This window comes from Ochotona princeps, chromosome 11 (genome assembly GCF_030435755.1).
Source record: "Ochotona princeps isolate mOchPri1 chromosome 11, mOchPri1.hap1, whole genome shotgun sequence".
Classification (NCBI taxonomy): domain Eukaryota; kingdom Metazoa; phylum Chordata; class Mammalia; order Lagomorpha; family Ochotonidae; genus Ochotona; species Ochotona princeps.
The window spans coordinates 17,997,856-18,017,867 of record NC_080842.1 but is presented as its reverse complement, the minus strand read 5'-3'; the positions used below and the strand labels follow the sequence as shown (position 1 = coordinate 18,017,867).

The 20,012-nt window shown below is 38.8% G+C and overlaps 1 protein-coding gene across 1 annotated transcript in view; it reads left to right on the top strand.

Annotated features, from left to right (window-relative positions):
* SGCZ (sarcoglycan zeta) overlaps positions 1-20,012 on the top strand; it is a 1,025,749-nt gene that overhangs the window by 720 nt on the left and 1,005,017 nt on the right. The gene's annotated exons all lie outside the window — the stretch shown is intronic.

Here is a 20,012-nt window from a genome sequence, read left to right as displayed (position 1 = left end):
TTATTGAGCACTATTTTTATATCAGGTATCATTCTAGGTGCTGATTATGTAGTGTTGAGTAAGACACATAAGATTCCTTTTTGCATGGAGCTAGAAATTCAGTGTTTGGGCTTATGGTGCTAGAAGGTACTGGAAGGATTAAAAAATAAATACATAAATAAAGATATAAGTCAAATGTGAAGGAGAAAATAAAGCCTGGTGATACAGAGCTGTAAATCTCTCTGATTGAGAAGAAATTCCATAACACTCTTGAGATGGTGGAGAAAAAGGAAGGTCCAGAGCAGGAATGAACATGTCCACTGTCTCAACTGCCTGGACATCCGGGACAAATGATAGGGTTTAACAAAACACATGCTGAGGGCACGTGCTCTAGGGCTTAGGCAGCACAGTCAGTTCTTCAGTCTCAGTTTCATCCTGTTTGAAACAGAGTTACCTCACTTGGCACAAAACTTTGAAACAGAACCAAACATAGTATCATGTTTAACAGCTGTTCGTTGCTTTTCATTCTCTTATGCTGAAAATCATCCAAGTAAAAAAGATAATTAAGACTTGGTGGGCCTGGTGCAGCAGCCTAGTGGCTAAAGTCATCAATTTGCACATACCGGGATCCCGTACGGGCACCGGTTCATATCCTGGCTGCTCCATTTCCCATCCAGCTCCCTGCTTGTGTCCTGGGAAAATAGTTGAGGATGCCCAAAGTTTTTGGAACTGCACCTATTTGGGAGACCTGGGAGAAGATCCTGGCTCCTGGCTTCAGAGAAGCTCAGCTCTGGCCGCTGTGGCCCTTGGAGAGTGAACCAGTAGATGGAAGATCTTTCTGTCTCTCCTGTCTGTATATTTGTATTTCAATAAAGTAAATAAATCTTAAAAAAGAAAAAGACTTGGTGTATGTTTTTATTGCCCATCAGTCATTGCTACTGTATATTATCTCTATTCATATTGCAATCACTTAATCTTACTATGGATAACCTAATTTTATAGTAACAATAGCAGAGAAGCAAAAATTCATTTTAAAATGTTTAATTTTTTAGTTTCTTTAATAAACATTAGTTCTTTCCCCCTGACAAATTTTGTTCTGAGAAGCTTACTGTTGAATCAGCTAAAACCTAGAGTGACTATATTTTTCCACAACAATAGAATTTATCCTAAATATATGTATTAGTATGTATAGAAGGCATTGCTTTTGAAAACACGATAACAGAAGATCAAAAACAATTAATAGAAGACCATTGGTCTGTTAACTCCATGTATGTATCGTAGTGTAGGATATTAAGCTTGAATCATTTTTCTTTTTAAGAAAACATTCAAGAGGAAGATGTTAAGTAAACTTTTTTTAGTAACTCATTTTTCACAATTTCAGGCAAAAATGTTAAAATGGAGATTTAAAAATATGAGCAGAAAATTATCTGTCAAAACAAAATCTTTGATAGGACTTACAAAGACCTTATTTTAAAGAATTATGAAGATATCTGTCTAAAAATTTCAATGCTAAATGTAAAGTATTAACTAGTTTCCCACTTTTCATTTCCACAGTTATAGGCAACTTATAGGTAAAACAGGATTATGCATATATAATTTGTTTTTGTCCTTACTGCCACAGAATTCATGTGAGGATTTTTGACAGTCAAGTTCATCAAACAGAGAATAAATGAGCAAAATGGATGTTCAAAGCCTAATGTATTAGGCGTTATAAAATGCCTAATAACTATAAAAAATGAGAGAATGCATGTTCTTCATTCAAAACCAAAGCTGAACCAAAGGGCACATCCTCCTCTGTCCTAACTTGTGGTTTCCTCTGTAGTGATCAACATCATCAAAGAGTATATTTTGAATGCTTGAAGACATTTAACATACAAGTATATCCTATATACTTTAGCCAAATCAGTGTAGCTAGTATGTTATTGAATACAATAGTACTCATCATGCTTTTAAACTTTTAAAAACATTTCTGGGTTAGTGAGGGGGCTGAGATCAAGCAGTTTGGAGGGGGGAACTGGAGGACATTTTCGGATCACTCCAAACCACCAGCCTACATGGAGTTCCTGGGCTGGGGTAATTAGCATCAACCACCACCAAATACCATTCACTGGTACACACTGAAGCGAGGGCTGGGGGACTGCCTGACAGCGCTAGATAACAGTGTGTGCCAGTGAGAGTCAGGGCAGGAGAATGGCAGTGTTGGGGTGTGTCATGACACCAGCATGTGAGGGAGTCAGGTATGGGGGCAGAATCTGTGGGCATATGTGGACCCACCGCTATGGAACTGCAATTTTTGCTGATTTGCTTAAGAATTGGGGATGGTGACAAGCTGAACTCAGCATGACAGTGGAACCCTCCAACGCTCATGGGTACTGGTTGGGTGCAGGTCAGACTGAACCAAGCTGCAGCACCAGCAGGCATACCCAAGAAGAGGGTGTGGGATGGGCCTGGCTGCAGCATCTACTACCTCATACATAGGCCAGGACAGAGGGCATAAACTATGCTGGGTAATGGCCTAGCATCCACTGTGAGATCTGGCTCTGGTGTATGCCTGGTGGGGAAACTTGGGAAACTCCCCTGGTGGGCTATAGCCTCCATTGGTGAGCATATAATTCAGGCTTGGGTGTTGGTCAGGCTGGGCCGGGTAGCAGTACCCATTGGCAAGTGTGTGGGCTAGTCTGGAGGGGGGTAGACTGGGCAGAGCCAAGCCAACCCTAACCCAGTGGCAGGAGCCAGACTGGAGTTCAGGTCATGCTGGGCAAGGCTATCACACCTACTAGTTTGCATGAGTCAGGGATGGGAGCAGATTGGATAGGACTAGGCTCCAGCACCTGCCAGTGGGAGTCGGGACTTGGGGCATGTCAAGTCAGACCAAGCTGCAGCATCCAATGGCAAAAGCCAGAATGAGGGATGGACTACGCTGAGCTGGCTCAGAGCAACCACTGTTGTGCAAATATGTGGCTGGGAACAGGCTTCATAGGGGTAAGCTAAGGGGACACGCCCACTGGGTAGTTATTCCCACTGCTGAGCACGAGGGCTGGAATGGGGGTGGCAGTCTGGGCTGGACATGGCTGCAGTGTCCTTGGGCATGGAGTGGACTGGATCTGGGGTGCACCACAGTGAACTAGATTGAAGCACACACTGGTGCTAACTGACTGTATTTATTGGTGCTGGCATGAGCCAGAGTAAGAGCAGATTGATTGGGATTTGTTGCAGCATCAGCTGGCAAAGGGCAGGGACTGGGGACAAGTCCTGTTGAGCTAGACTACAGAACCACTTGGAAAGTGCAGGATCCAGTACTAGAAGTGGGCCCAGTAGGGAAACTGATGGGCTGCAACACCCTCTGGTGACCACAAGAACAAAAACTGGGGGCAGGCCTGGCTAGACAGGTGGTGGCACTGACTGGCATGAGTGTGGGCTGGAAGGTGGAGTCAGTTGTGTTGAGATAGACTTCAAGGTCCACTGATGTGTACAAGAGGTAATACAGATGTGAATTGGAGGTGGGACAGACCCTTTCATTCTACTGCACAGGCTGGCAGGCACAGAAACCAGGGCTGGAGGCCAGCCCAGTGGACTTACTGGGGTTCACTCTGGCCTGTAGCTTCTGATGGTGTATGTGAGAGCCGAGCAGGGTTGGGCTTGGCCACAGCACCCACTGGTTTGTGTAAGAAATGGGGCTGGGGATAGATCTGGCCTAGCAATTTCAATTATCAGTGTGGTTGTAGGCTGATATGGGTGACAGAATAAACTGGACCCTGTACAGGAGGGCACATACACAAGAGATAGGTCTGAGATCACTTCAGATGAGATTTCTTTGAGGGTCTCCCTAACTAAACCGCTGGACTCAACTTGCAGGACCTGTGTCCTGACAACAGAGTACGTGTGTCAAAACTGGGACTCCTTGGTGGCTTGAATGGAGTAGTGGATGGCATACCCAAATGCACATGAGGGATATACTAGAACATTGAAGCCTGCAGAGGACATCTAGTATCAAGCAGAGGAAGGATGGTAAAACAAATTGATCAACTACCACAGCGAAGCATGAGAGCAAATTTCTGGGCGAACAGAGACTCAGAGGTGGACTGTGTCAGCCAATGGACCTTGGAAGCAAATTCTCATCCTTGCATCTGTGAGATTGACAGCAGTTCAGACCTGTTGAAACCACTTGAGCAGAACCCTTGAGGCATGCTCCACATCCTGGACCTTGGGATAACATTGGGTGGCAATTCCCCATCCCTAGGTACTGGAGCAATTGGGAGGCTGGGTGTGGCTCCTCCCCTTCTCCCAACAAAGGAAGAAGGAAAAGAAAATGTAAAAACAATGGTCTCACCCACTTTCCCCTGATCCTGGTACCCTCCCACCTTAGTCAACTATGTAAACATCATCAAAAATGAAAACAAAAATAAATAAAAGGAAAAAACAATTGTCAAGGTAATAACAACAACAACAAAACAACAACAACAAAAAACATTTCCATCTGGCATAAGGTGTAGCTTCTAAAAATACCAGCTTTTCTATTTAAGAGATGTGTTTTCAGTTTAGTTAATCTCAAAGGAAATGATGATCATTCAATTATCATTTTATCTTCACCAACAATGCTAATCAGAAACAGTATGTAAAATCCTTCCTTGTTGCTTGCTGGTTTTTCTTGTTTCTTTATTTGACCTTATTATCTGATCAATTCTGTTAGAACTAAGATAGTTGTTCTGTAGCAGTGGCTGGGAAACACTTGTGCGAGGCCTTTCGGGCTATCATCATAAAATACGACACATGTGTTTATTTCTGCCATTTCAGGAGGCTCATGAGTCTAAAATCAAGGTGGTAGCACATTCAACGTCTGGTGAGGGCCTGCTTCCTCATTTGAAGAATCAGAATGTGTCACATTCTGGCTTAATCAACAATTTTCATGACCTTTGATTAAAAACAATTTTCTCATCATAGCCCAGAGCTGTCAGTAAGAACTATCCGTTGTCTGTGTTTAGACTTATCATTTGCAACTCTTTGTTCCTTAATGACTCACGCATATCAATGCCTTGAACTAAAGTGCTTCGGAGAGTCTGTGCCTTTGGAGAGTGGGACTGTTTTGGAAGTACAGCTCAACTCTCAGACAATTATAGGCCTGCTGCTTTTTCACAATTCCAATCTAGGGTAAATATGGCTGTATCGCGGCAATCTCAGTATAGGATAGCTCTCTACCACCTTCTATCATATCACTGTGCTTCTAAGCTATCACACACTTTACTTCTCATGTCTTTTACCATAAAGCCTAATTTGCCCTTTGTCAGTATTAATGTATAATACGTCTGTTAAACTTTGTATGGCCTATTTTTTTCTCCACTTCATTATATTTTATTTTCTAACTTTTGGTTTCTATTTGAAAGAATGAAGCAAGCCATAATTATTTTCTAATTTAAAAGAAGAGAAAAAATTATTGATATATTTGCATTTATTTTTCCAAACTATGAGACATTGTCTGTAATCTCATTTCTTTGTTTTGGTTCCTTCCTTTATTGGTGTTCTGTCAGCTTTCTTTTAATATTTATATTCCCCTATTCTGCTGGCGAAATTACAGATTGAACTTCTGTTTGTTGATTAATTTCTACTTAACAAAAATTCAATTAATCAAATATATTAATATAGATCTACAATTATTTAGTGTGCCTTTTTCCTTCCTGAGCTTGAAATGTATCTTAGGATGCCTTACTCCTCCATTTAGACTATTTGTACTCTTAATCAGATTTTTAGCCTTAGCAAAAAAAAAAAAAAATCTATTTGGTGTTAATTAAATATTCCAATGTGCTTTTTTTTTTCCCGATTTTTATTTGAGATGATGCTTACATAATTGATCAGGATTTCACGGTGGGAAGGATCTAGGGTCAGGCAGAGGTGGGTATGATCATTGTTTCCTAGTTTTCCATTCCTTTATCCTGTATCTTGGGGGAGGAGACCAGGGAAGAAGCCACACTCAGCCTCCAACAGCCCCAGAACCTAGGGATGGGGACCAAATAAGCTTTTTTCAATACTTTCACTTATTAATTTGTTTTAGTCTCATAATCTCCATGGCTTGCATTACATTTTTTAAAAAAGGTTGCATGAGACTTATGCGGGCTATAAACTCTTTTGCTGGAGATTTGCATATTTGAAATGTCTTTATTTTGCCTCTGCTGCAACTCCAGAATAACTTTACGAAATGTAACATTTTGTTCTTTTCCCTCAGCACTTTGGAGATATTGTTCTTCTACGTTTTCTTTCTTTTTAGTTTTCATTATTGCTCTTGAGACATCAGCTTCAAAGTAATTTGCATTTCTTTGTAGGTAATTTATCTTTCCCTCTGGTAAATTTTAAGAATTAAAACAAAAAATATTTGGTGGTTTGCAGCACAATGCTGTCCTTAAGTGTACATTTACACTGACATGCCGCTCAGTTGCTAGAAAAAACATTTGATCTGAGGGATGTGTGTGTGTGTGTGTGTGTGTGTGTGCATGTTTAATTCTAAAAAAACTCAACCCAAATGTCAAATGCTCTGCCAGTCCTTCCTGAGTCTGGTTGGAAATACACTGTTCCTGCCTTGTCATTTATCTTTATTCTTAATTACACTTTACCTCAATATCTAAATATTGACATTTGGATGCATAAATCAATGCTCTAATTCTGTTCTCTGCATTTGGGTTTGGCTTAGAGTTTAAGCCCCCCCCCCCCCCCCGCCACCACCAAAGTGTGTCCATTTATTTTATTTGAAGATTATGAAGACTGGATACAGAGATATTCCATCTTTTGGTTCACTTCCTAAGTGGCTGCAACAGCCAAGGCTGAGCCATGTTCAGGCCAGAACCAGGAACCCCTAGGACGGTGGCAGCAGCCCAAGCACTCGGGCCATCTTCACTGCTTCCCCAGGTTCGTTAGCAGCCAGCTGGATTGGAAGCAGAGTCTGGGAAGTAAGCCAGCATTCTGCTATGGGATACCTGCCTCCCAAGTGAGTCCCGAGTGACTTAGCTGTGCCTTACTGCCAGCCTCTAGGTTTATTCTTAGTGTTTTGATTGGGTGGCTATTCATATTTAGAAATATTAAGTACTTTTCTTACCCATGGTTTAGGTACTTCTTTGTTTCATGGTTTAGTTTCCAATGCTTCAAACCTCAGGGAAATCCAACTTCAGATCCTCATTTCAAGTAGGTGTTTTGTTCATTGTGGTTTTGCATGACTGACACAGAGCCTAAAGTTGATAAAAAAAAATTCTTTAGAGATTTTGCTTATTTTTTGAAAGGAAGAGAGAGAAAGAGAGAAAGAGGAAGACAAGAGCGAGCGAGAGAGAAAGAGATAGATAGAAAAGAAACAGGCATAGAAAGAGAGAACTCTTTCATCTGCTGGGTCATTTCTCAAACCGGGTTTGGTTCAAATGGAAGCTAGGAGCCTGGAAACTACCTTGGCGTGGCAGGGACCCAAGCACTTGGACCAGCCTCCATTGTTTTTCCAGGTGCAATAGCAGGAGCTGGTTTGGAAGTAAAGCAGCTGGGATTCAAACTGGCTCTCATGTGGGATCCCAGGCAGTGGCTTCTCCTGCTGTACCAATGACCAGGCACAATAAAATTTCTAACCAGCTTTTTTCATTATTTACTTCAGTTCTCCTTTACACTTTTATCTTTTAAAAAATACACAAGAAGACAAATTACAGAATATATTTACATAATGATATGTATTTGTAGTAGAATTTCAGTAAGAATATTAAAGGACTTATATTTATGAAACTAAAGTTTACATGTAGCACATATAATCAAAGTAATTAGAACAGTTAAAAAAAAACTGGAAAAGGAGCTAGTGAACTCAGGCACATTAATGTGGAACTCGGGTACCTCAAGCAAAGTTTTAACTGCTGGAGAAAATGCAGTCCCCCACGAACTCTTACACATAGGATTGGGTACCATCTGTAATTTCACTCATTTACCTTTGATTTTGAATGTATGTTGTGAGTATAAGTTAGGACTACTGTAAACATAATTAACAAAAAAGGTAATGGAGGGCCCAGCGCGGCCTAGCGGCTAAAGTCCTCGCCTTAAATGAGCCCCGGGATCCCATATGGGCGCCGGTTCTAATTCCAGCAGCTCCACTTCCCATCCAGCTCCCTGCTTGTGGCCTGGGAAAGCAGTCGAGGACGGCCCAAGGCTTTGGGACCCTGCATCCACTAGGGAGACCTGGAGGAAGTTCCTGGCTCCTGGCTTTGGATCAGCAAAGCACCGGCAGTTGCAGTCACTTGGGGAGTGAATCAATGGACGGAAGATCTTCCTCTCTGTCTCTCCTCCTCTTTCTGTATACCTGACTTAGCAATAAAAAATAAATAAATCTTAAAAAAAAAAAGGTGATAGAAATATGGGCCATGCAAAACCAAAATACATTAACTGCTAGAAATAAAATTGAAAATATCATTCTGGAAGGTACTTTCATAAACAACATGAACCTTTATCCTATAGATTCTATGCATTTATTTTAATAAAATTCAAATGCATGTACAGTGATTACTATACAAGATTATTTATCATCTATAACAATGTAATTCACAACATGACATGTAAGTTATTAAATGATCTATAGGAAATTTTTGCAGATAAAGGTGAAATGAACAATTTGAAGGTAACATGGTATCATGGTCGTCTCCTGGTAATAGAATTATGTGGTTTTAAAATATTTCTGCATTTAATTTTTATAATCAATTAATTTTGTAATGAGAAGAAAAGCATCAGGGAATGTTTCCTTATTTTTTTTTTTTTAAAGATTTTATTGTTATTGGAAAGCCGGATATACAGAGAGGAGGACAGACAGAGAGGAAGATCTTCCATCCGTTGTTTCACTCCCCAAGTGAGCACAATGGCCGGTGCTGCACCGATCCGAAGCCAGGAACCAGGAACCTCTTCCGGGTCTCCCACGCGGGTGCAGGGTCCCAAAGCATTGGGCCGTCCTCGACTGCTTTCCCAGGCCACAAGCAGGGAGCTGGATGGGAAGTGGAGCTGCTGGAATTAGAACCGGCGCCCATATGGGATCCTGGGGCTTTCAAGGAGAGGACTTTAGCCGCTAGGCCACTCCGCTGGGCCCAATGTTTCCTTATTTTTAAACCAACTTTCACATGTTACTGCCCTCATGTTTTTTCTTTCTGCCATCATTCGAGATAGAGAGTAGATGCAAGATAGCAGTTACACATTACAGTCCCGAGACATTTCAAGAAAATGTACCATTGCCTTCAGCATTCTGGTCTTTTTAGTAAGTTTACCATTTTTTTTTCCAATTTTGTCTTGTTTTCTTAAATTTATATATGTATATATTTGGAAGGCAGATAGGCAGTGAGGGTGAGCCAAAGAGCATGCCACAGACTAGTCATGTGGTGGTTCACTCCCCAGATGCCTGGAGCAAGCCAGGATTGAACCAGGCAGAAGTGAGAAGCTAGGGACACAACCAAAGGCTCTCATGTGTATGGCAGGGGCCCAACTATTTGAGTCATTAATTCCTGCCTCCCAGGGTGCACATTAGCAGGAAGCAAAACTGGGGAGTAGAACTGGGACTCTAAGCCACACACTCCTGAAATGGCGTCTACACATACCAAGCAGTGTCTTCATATTTTTGCCAATTGCTTACTCCTTATCTTATGTTTCATTTTCAAGACTCTCTGATGATTATAGTTTTTCTGCTGGGCTTTCTAAGTATACAGAAAAAAGTCTTAATATCTGTGGCAGGAGAAATAAAACATGAAGAACTGTCAATGTGGAAAACTGGAGGACTGCTGTAGAGAAACACCAGAATGGAAAGCCAGTGGTTAATGATAAGAATCAATGTGTCCCTTAATGTTTTGTGTGGGCAATTCATCAGAAACTGGTGTCTCCTGGAAACTAATGGGACTCTTATGAGCAGAAAGTGTTAATGTAGCTTCCCTAAGCACCTAATTTACTTCTAGGGACTATTTGATGCACTTAAAGAGTTAGGCTTGGGGCTCGGCAGCGTTGCCTAGTGGCCAAGGTCCTCACCTTGATTCCATATGGCTGCTGGTTCTAATCCCGGCCGCTCCACTTCCTCTCTATCTCTCCTCCTCTCAGTATATCTGACTTTGTAATAAAAACAAAATAAATCTTAAAAAAAAAAAAAAGAGTTAGGCTCACTCTAATTCCGGACCGTAATAACAGTATCACACATAAAAGTAAAAAACAAAAGGAAAAGAAAAAACCAAAAACACCTGTAAGTTTTCTTTTGTGTAGTATTCTTGTATTTATTTATTTTTCCACAGCTCACATACTTAGTTCTGCACACTAATTCTCTCCTTAGATGGTTTTGAAGATTCTCAGCTTATGCATGTCTATTGACTGCTCTGTGAATGACACTTAGGTAAAGTAACATTTCTTACAGTGCAGGAACTTGACTGTTGTTAGAGACAAACATACTTCTTTGTATCAGAAATCCTTATTGACCTTGGCATCCATACCAAGTTAGCCATTTATCAAAATTTATCAATTAGGCCACACAATTCAACAACGACCAATCTATACTTAAATTATGCAAGAATAATCAGAATAGGCACATATAACATTAAAGTTTGTTTCATTAAGCACTAGTGTGTTTCAGATACACAATTGCTTTCATATTCATTCAACTTTTCATTTTGAGCCTTATTTTCTGACATACTTTCACTAAAAAATAAGAAGATATGATGTTTTGCAAAATATTGCATTGATTTAAAGGATCACTTGATTTCTTTTTATGAAGACATCATCTTCATATTAATTTAAAGATCTGTTACTCAAATTTTGGTACTAAATACAGTTATCAAGATGTAGAAAAGTATTGCAATTAACCTTATTTTTCACGCCAATCTACAATGCTTTATATTTTAGAAACAGATTCTACTCTACTAGAAAATGATCTCTGATTATATATTAAGACCCTTTCAAACTGCATGGATTTTCAAATGTCTTTTTTTCCTCAGTAGTTTTAGGTTAACAGCAAAACTGACATTATAGAGACTTCCCATACACCTATTTACCGGTTACATGCATAACTTCTTTCATTCTACATTCCCCAACAGAGTGGTAATTTACTTCAATTCATGATCCAACATTGAAGCATTGCGATCACTTAAAATTCATATTGAGTTCAGGGTTCACTTTTTTGGTACTGTACATTTCATAATTCATGGAGCTATAAGTATGTATCTACTGTTGCAGTACCATATAGTGCAACTTTGTGGTCCTAAAATGTCTTGGTGCTTGATTTATTTATCTATTCATTAACCACATGCCTTATTCTCCAAATCCTTTGCAACCATGGATCTTTCTACTGTTTCCAGAGGTGCACTGTTTTCCACATAGGTGTATTGCTGAAATCACACAATTTGTAGTTCTTTTACTGTTTACTTAGTAACAAATATTTAAGGTTTCTCTATGTAATTTCTCTATGTAATTTCATGACTCAAAAGCACATATTTTCTTATCACTAAGTAATGTTTCGTTATCTGGATGTATCCTGGTTTACTCACCTATGGACAGTTTGGTTATTGCAAAATTTTTTGAAAGTATGTGTGTGTGTGTGTGTTTTCAAATCTTTGGAAGAAACAATCTGGCTTTTGATTTGCTGGTACCAGTTATGAATACTTCTTGAACACATTCTTATCAGCTATTGATGTACTCAGTGCTCCAGCTGTTAGTCATTTAATAGGTGTAAACTGGTATCCACTGTCTTAGTGGAGCATCTTTTCATATGCTTGTTTGACATGTGTGTATACTGTTTGGTGAAATGACTGTTAACACCTTTGGCTCATTTTAAAATTGAGATTTTGCCTAATTGTTCAATTTTAAGAGTTTTTAAAAATAGATTTGGAAACATTAGCACAACAGATGAATATTTGCAGATTGATAATCTTCTGGGCCATTTCCTTTATCGGTACTGTGTTTTACAGAGAGGAATTTTCAACTTTAATACAGTCTGGCTTATAAATTTTTTCTGTAATGGAGCATACCTTTGTGTTGTATCTATAATATTATCATTATCTATAATATTATCATTATCTATAATATTATCATTAATTTCTCTCACATGTTATTTTTTGTGTGTCTGTTCTGTGTGTTTTAATGATAGTAGTTAACTATCCTTCTGCTGACAGAACAAGACTCTCTCAAATGTTTCTTGTAGGTGGAATTTGAAAGTGTTGAATTCCCTCAGTTTTTCCTGTCTAGAAAAGACTGCTTCTTCTTCATTTGTAAGTGATAGCTTTTCTGGATATAATATTGCTGACTTACAGCTTGTTTCTTTTAGAATCTTGATTATGTTGTCATAGTCTTTTATCAATTTTGCCTCCACACACTGCCTGGTAGAAAGGTGGGGCCCCTATCATATCTGAGTGCTCCACAGGATGGATTAAGAGGCCCAGATAGCGCATCTATCAGGGCTGAGGGCAGCACTTGGGATTGCATAAGGTCCCTGTGATGGTGAGGGCAACCACCTTGGGATGATTGGTCCAGCCATATTCTGGGACCAGCAATGGGTGAATGAATTTACCTGTTTCCATCTCACCACTACAGCAAGCTGAGTTTCTATTTATACACAAGCAGATCGAGCCTCTCAGGGAAGTCCAGTCAGCTATTACCCAGGGTATAAACTAGATGAATAGGGCTGCCTGTCTACTTTAAGACAGTGAACCAAGTCGCTCAAGGCAAGCTGTCGTTCTACTTCCTAAGGCTAAAGATGGATGCAGTGAGTGGTTTGCTCCCTTCCTGGGATGTCAAAAGAGTGGGTGAGGATGCAGGACACTGATCTTTGCAGGCTTCAATGAGCTGAACCATCCAGGGCTGTTTCCTTGTTGTTTGTGAGGCAGAAGGATGGTGGATGGGGCTTCCTGTGTACTTCCTCTAGCTGAGTATGACTAGGAGGAGTGTCCAGCCATCTCTGGCAGCAGTAAGAGGATGGGTGGGACAACTACACTATCGGCCAGGGGTCTCTGCTCACTAAGCACTCAGGGTTCCCTGCCCAGTTAGCTGACTTGTGGGAGGTTGAATGCATCCATTCATTTGATGCACCAAACAGGTTTGACTGAGCTGCTCTGGGTGCTTTTCTGGCTGCTAGAAGATGTTGTTGTACAACAAGACTCTTAGAGTAGAGGAAACAAAATGTTCTGGGATATTTTTCCAGGAAATGCAGCAGTGTGATAGCCTGGCCAGTCCTCCAGCTGGGCTCAGAGCCTGCAAATGATGCAGGGGCTCTGCCACTGGGTTCCTTGGGTGTATGAGACCTGAGTTGGATTGTCAGGGTTCTCTTCTACGTCTTTGGTAAGTGAAGTCCCTCTTTGTTGTGAATTGATCTTAAGGCAATTGATGGGGATGCTCTGTTGTTTGTTCCCTGCTGTATAAGGCCACCATGTGCCTTCATGATTCATCCGTGCCACATCTCCAATGCACACTGATGTCCCACCTCAAACTCTCCAGTGAAATAGCTATTTTTACCCCTTAATCTGGTCTTCTGTTGCGAAAAAGATGCCAGAAACCTCTACTGAGCTATCTTAAAGATGCTGTTCTTCAGTTTGCATATTTTTAAAATTTCATGCATCCATTAACAAATTGTTGTGACTATGGATATTTATAGTCCTTTTGTCCTTATATTAGGAAATCTTTATGCACAACCATTGCAGAATTAGACTATTCTGAACTTAAGCATATTTTTTCCTTTCTAGGGAGTTTTACCCGTTTGTATGCTTTGCCATTATTGCTTAGCATCCTTTTATTTTAACTTCAAAAACTCCCTCTACTTTCATTGTAAGGCTAGTCTAGTGGGCATAAACTTCCATCGCCTTTGTTTTTCTTTTCTTCTTTTTCTTTTTTTTCCTTCCTGGGCAATATATACTTTAATTTTTATTGTTTCATTTCTATGATGATAAAAACGAAGTTTATTTGCTTTTTATTTGTTTGCTTAAACAGAATGTTAAATCACAAACCAGTGAAATGCAGGAATACCATCTCACATTCCCACATTCCCATCAGATCCTCTTGTAACTTGCTACCACTGATCAGGTTCGCAGGGGTGTTGCTTGTGGGAGTTTGGGGTAGGAAAACACTATTTAGTGCTGCCTTTTGCCTGGAGTGGTGTAGACTCAAGGACAAGGGCAAGGTATTGTACCTATCCCACTTACATTTACCTGGATCTCCAGAGTACAGGAGCTCTTGATACCTGTATTAAAGGTATACAATGAGTGAGAATGTGTCCTCCACAGAGAGAGGAGACAGACACTCCTATCACAACTGGGGTGCGAACTTTAGCTTTATTGTTGATCCCTGACCACTGGTCCTACATGCTCACCTGAGCGAGTGCCTTTCTTTGAGGTTGGCTGTGTGCCTGGGCTGTGGCTCACACTTCATTTCATGGCTGTGTCTTCACAGAAGGACACCAAGCATTCTAACACATAGAGACCATGATAGCAGGTCTTTGAATCCAGTGAAGACACTGGATTTCTAATTTCTAATCCTACAGCACACTGTGTCCACGTTGGATTTCTGTATCATACTGAGATAGTAAAAGCGTCACATGTGGTTGGGAGACACTAGCCTTTTACCATGCCTGTGTTCCTGACTTGTGACCTTCCAAGCTGTCTTATCCAATAGTGTGACATTGCCTACCCCTCAGATAAGACAGGAAAGATAAAGGAATATTGGTTAGAATAAATGAAATACATCCTGTGAAATTCTTTCCCACTGGACAATGAGCAACTGATGTGCATATCCCTCTGGGAATATTTAATAAAGATTACTCTTTTTTTATCTCAGAACTAAGAGAAATCCTTTCTTGAATATGTTGGGGTTCACAGATGGTAAAATGCCAGAATATGAGGGCCCTCCCAACACTTCAATCTTGGGATTTCTTGCACTTTTCATTAATAATTTCTCACTCTTTTATTTCATAAATCACATTGGTATTTATTTTATTTACCATTTAAATTTTCCTTTTAATTTACTGCTCCCACGGTTTCTGTCTTTGGTAACAGATATCAGATGTGACCATTGTTGTCCATATCTGCTGGTTGAAGAATGGTTATATTCTCTATTACCACAGTTTTCTGATTGGATAGAAGAATAGAGCTTGATTTTTCAGTTTGTTATAATTTGTTTGGCTGCTATAATAGTGGGAATAATGACTTTGAAACTCTTGATATGTTGTAGCAAAGCTATATACTCCTGGACTCAGTTTTTTCCCTTGGGGAGAACAATGTTTTGAAAAATATATGAAGAAAATTCATTTAATTATTGTTAACTGTGGCAAAGTAAAGTGGGATACAGTTTATACTACATTCTAGATTATATACATGAAAGAAAATAAAGTGTGTACGGTAGCCTTCCTTAATCATTGGACACATTTTCTTATTCTGAAACCACTTCCTTGAATGCTCATCTAAAGCAGAGGAGGCCAGCTCAAGCCTTGCAGGGGGTCAGATGGAACTATTGTTTTTTTTCCTAAATAAAAGTTCTTTCCTAGTGCACTGGGTCACTAATGGGATTCTAAAGGGCTCACAACTCCTTCTACCCTCAAAATTGAAGCTTTCCATCAATATCAAAGTTCTGCAAACCAGGAATGTAGGACTATGGGATTAGCGGCTCCTAGCCTTCAAAACTAGTTTCCAGAATAAAGTACCACACTTACTAATTAATTGTCAATGGTTGCTGGACATCCAACCATTTGCCTTCTTTATTCACACAGTGTTTAAAAAGGTAGTTCTGAAATTCTGTTTTCTGAGGAACATAGTGCTCCTCATAGTCTGGTATCTTCCCTTTTCACATCATTAGAACATTTTCATATTTCTTGTTTCTCAAGGAGGCTTGAACTATTATGATTAAGTTACTGCCATATCAGAAATGTATCCATAGTCAGCTTTGCAAATTTCACAGTCAAAAACATAATTGATTTTGTTTGCCTAATCCAGTATCATAAAATGAAGTAATCCAACACTGGTTATCTAAAAATATTTCAGAATTAGGATTTTTACTAGACAAAGTGAGTTAGCTGTGTTTGTGAGGACATCATCTTCCTTATGTCTTTTATCAATGGTTACTTTTAATATTTCAAATTCATTTCTTTTTTATTTTATTCAATACTATTACCTTACCCACAGTAAATGTCCTAAATCATCACAATGACTCTATTAACTATGCCACTTGCATAAGCTCTGTCGCTGCCTGTGCTAAAGATGCTTTTTAAGTAAGAGGTAAGAAACGAAGAAGCAAGTATTTGGCCCAAATCTACCATACCATGTCCTCCTTGTAATTTCCATCTAGTTATGACGTTTTTACTGTTTTCTTGAACACGCTATGTGTTTTCTCATTGTGGAGTCTACATATAGTTGTCCTTTCTGCCCAAATCTTTCTTATTTGTAATAAATTGATATGTTACTGCCTCACCTCTTTTACTAAATTTCATCTCAGTAAGACTTGTCTTCACCTTTTTATTTAATTTCCAATTTTATATAATTTCAGATTTAATTTCCCTAAATTAAATTCAATCTAAAATCCCCTGGCTTCTTTCATTACTCATTCTTCTTACTTTCTATGTCACTGTTTTTCAAACATAGTAGTAATTTATATATTTGTCTTCTTCATGAATCATATTTGTTGCCTCTGTTAGAATGTAAGTTTCTGGGGGAGAATATTTGTCCTTATATTATTCATTACGTTTAAGACATATACAATAATGCCTAGAACACAGCAACTTTCACTATGTTATTTTTGAATAAGTAAAGGACCAATTTTTATAAGTATGCTGATTCTATATTCCAAACTATAGGCTAGTTGAAAGTGATAATCAGTAAGTCATATATCTCACCCTTTTAAAACAGAGAAATGAGGTAAATAGCTTTGATGATATGAGGAGAAGCTGAACAAGAAGCAATGAGCATGAAACGACAGTGATCTAAATTATAGTCATAGCAGTGCAAACGGTACAAGTATAAAATTCATGGTTTGAGGACATCCCTAGGACAAATTAAGAAGTTTTGGAAGTTGATTGGATTATAGAATATGAAGGAGAAACATACAAAATTATTCTAATATTTCTAATGAAGTTCACAAAACAAGGAAATATACTTAATGCACATATAAATTCATTTATATTCATTATGTTAAGTATAAGGTTATAGTGATTTATATTAGGTAAAATTATATAAATCTAGGATATAAAAGAAATATCTGATCTATGGATATAAATCTAGGGTTATTATTATTTCTATGATAACTGAAGTTATGCTTTGAATATTTACAGAGTGGGGTCAAATAAATAAGACTCAGAAAAACAAAGAAAGAATATGGAAAACAACAATTAAAAATTCTGATGCATAATTACCTACAAAAAATAAGAATGTGAGTCTGAAATGGTTTAAAACATGAGGCCTGAAGAAGAAAATTTCATGAAAGTACAATGTAAAAAGTGACAAGGACTACACAGATATGTAAACATGATGAGGAGGTAAGATAAAGAGTGGCCCAAAGCAAAACTTTGCAATGTAACTCAGTTTAAAAAAATAAGTGTACCAGAAAGATACAATTTTGGGTGCTTATGATTTTGAGTAATTTATATGTCTTTGATTGAAGTTTATAAAATTTCCATCTACGTTTGTTATAGTGTAAGCATCATCTTGGACTTACTTTTTAAATCGAGAAGTATATTACGTTTTCATGATCTGTCAGTTAATGAACAGTGTGAAGAAATGTATTCATCGCAGGTGTGGGTTGCCAATCTGAAAATGCAGAAAAAGAAGGGAAGTTACATAGTTTGTGATAGTGTTAGGTCCAAAAGATCCCCGAACCATGGACAGACAGGTTCCACATGCAACAGTGCAAAAGCCAAGAAACTTTATTGCTAGCTGGAGCTAGGGTCTATATCTCATCCATCACAGTGGTGTCTTGACAAGGACCCCGGTTGTCTCTTGCGGACTGTTTTTATTCCCTCCTAGTCACTTACAACATGTCCCCAATAAGCAGTCCTTATCTTGGTCACGTATAACTCGTACCTGTATAGGCCACATTCCCATGCAACCCATACCAGTGCAGACCACATCCCACTTGTGGACGTGCAGAATCCCCTGATTGGCCCATATCTAAGGTTGTTCCCCACTGGCCACTCCATCACTCTGAGGAAAATGAAACTTTGGAGTGAAGTGAAACTTGGGCCTACTCTCTGACCTTGGGCCTGTCATGGCGTCGGTCCTGTTCTTTATGCAGCAAAGCCAAGCAACGATTACAGAAACCAAATATAGCGGTTATGCTAACAATTAAGAAACTCCCTTATCACTACTCAGCACTCTTGTATTCCTACTACTGTTATATGTTTAACTAGTCTCACTTCTAGACACTAATTTACTACTTAACCTTTTAACACTACTGTTAAGAGTAAATCCCTGCCACCCAGCCTTGTACCCCAACTCCACAATAGCACAGTGAAAGGTCTTAGAATATAATTATAATGGGCCACCATCAAAACATTTTAAAGACATGTTTAATAAAGTCAATTGTGATAGCACAACAGAAATTATCCCTTGCTATGGATATGAAACAACTGGCATGAAAGCTGGGACATGCGGTGATCTTTGTTGTATACTCTGAACTCAGTATATTGTCTTCTATATTAGAACTACTTAATAGATATTTGATGACAATAAGCAAATGTGTTCAGTCAATCTGAGGAACATTTCAGGCAGGAGAAATATGTAGACATTTTATTCACATGGTTTCAGCTCTGTGGAACATGCAATTAGGAATTCAAACTTTACAAAGAATAGAGGCAAGTTTAATTTTTAGAAGAGTCAGATTAGACTTGCATTTCACAAAGAGGATTAGGTGTTGTGGTGACTTGGATGAATCAATTTTTAAAGAAAGGACATAAATGAATGAGCTTAAAAGAGTAATGAGAAGGATGATTGCATTAGACAGCTTTTCATTACTATAATGAAATACCTGAGTATTATAATGAAATACTATAAGGAAATAATTGCATATGAGAAAAGAAGTTTATTTAGGTTCATGGTTATGAAGGGGCAAGGTACAAGCACTTCATCTGGCAGAGTCCAGGGGCAGTATAGAATGTCACATGTCGAGACAGGCAGTGTGCGTGTCAGTGAAGGTTTGGTTTTTATCTCTTCTTATAAAGCTCCTAGGATTCAGATATGGAGGCCTCACCCTAATATCTTTGTCTTAACCTAACATTCTCTAAATACCTCACTTTTAAACACAACAGTCAGATTAAGTTTCCACCCTCCTAATGCTAGTAATGTAGGACTTTGCATGAGTTGGGGGGAACAAATCATGATTACATCTGTAAGATGATGTAGAATAAAAAGGCAAACAAACTTTTACAGAAGCGAGTGAGCAAGAAAAGAATTAATGTAAAACCCAAAAACAGACCCTAAATTTCAAAGTTATTTTATTATTGGCTTCGCTTTTCCTTTGGAGAATAAAATTTAGATGAGAAATGACAGCAAAAGGAGAATAAGGAAATGGAGGAAATGTCTTTAAAATCCTTTCTAAGAAGTTTTTTCAGAGACAAGTTGGGCACAAGGAAATTGTAGGGTTTAAAAGGTGTTTTAATGTTCAAAGAACAAAACTTGGTATCTTTACATAGCAAGTGGAGAACAAGAACTTGAAAATAGAGAATAAGTACATTCAGTTTGAAAAAGCGGAAGAAACCAGAACACAAGTAGGCCAATCTAGAAATCAGGAGTGACACCTGACTTTGTCAGGGAAGAAAATGAATTTATAGATGAAGTGAAGAAGCAACACACTGGAAACAGGGAGGTTTCTGTCCACAAACCCAGAGATACATTAAAGCTCATTTTGATTATTGAAGCAATGGTTAAGGACTCTTTAAACTGGACTAAACTGTGCCTTTGAGGCCCATAACACAACCACTGGACTAAAAGCAGATGTATAAACTAATGTTGCTAGATGAAAGTATAGTTTGACTATTGGCTTGTATTTACATTTTATTCAAGCAAACTAAATCTTGATGGGTAACAGAATTACTTATGTTTTTACTT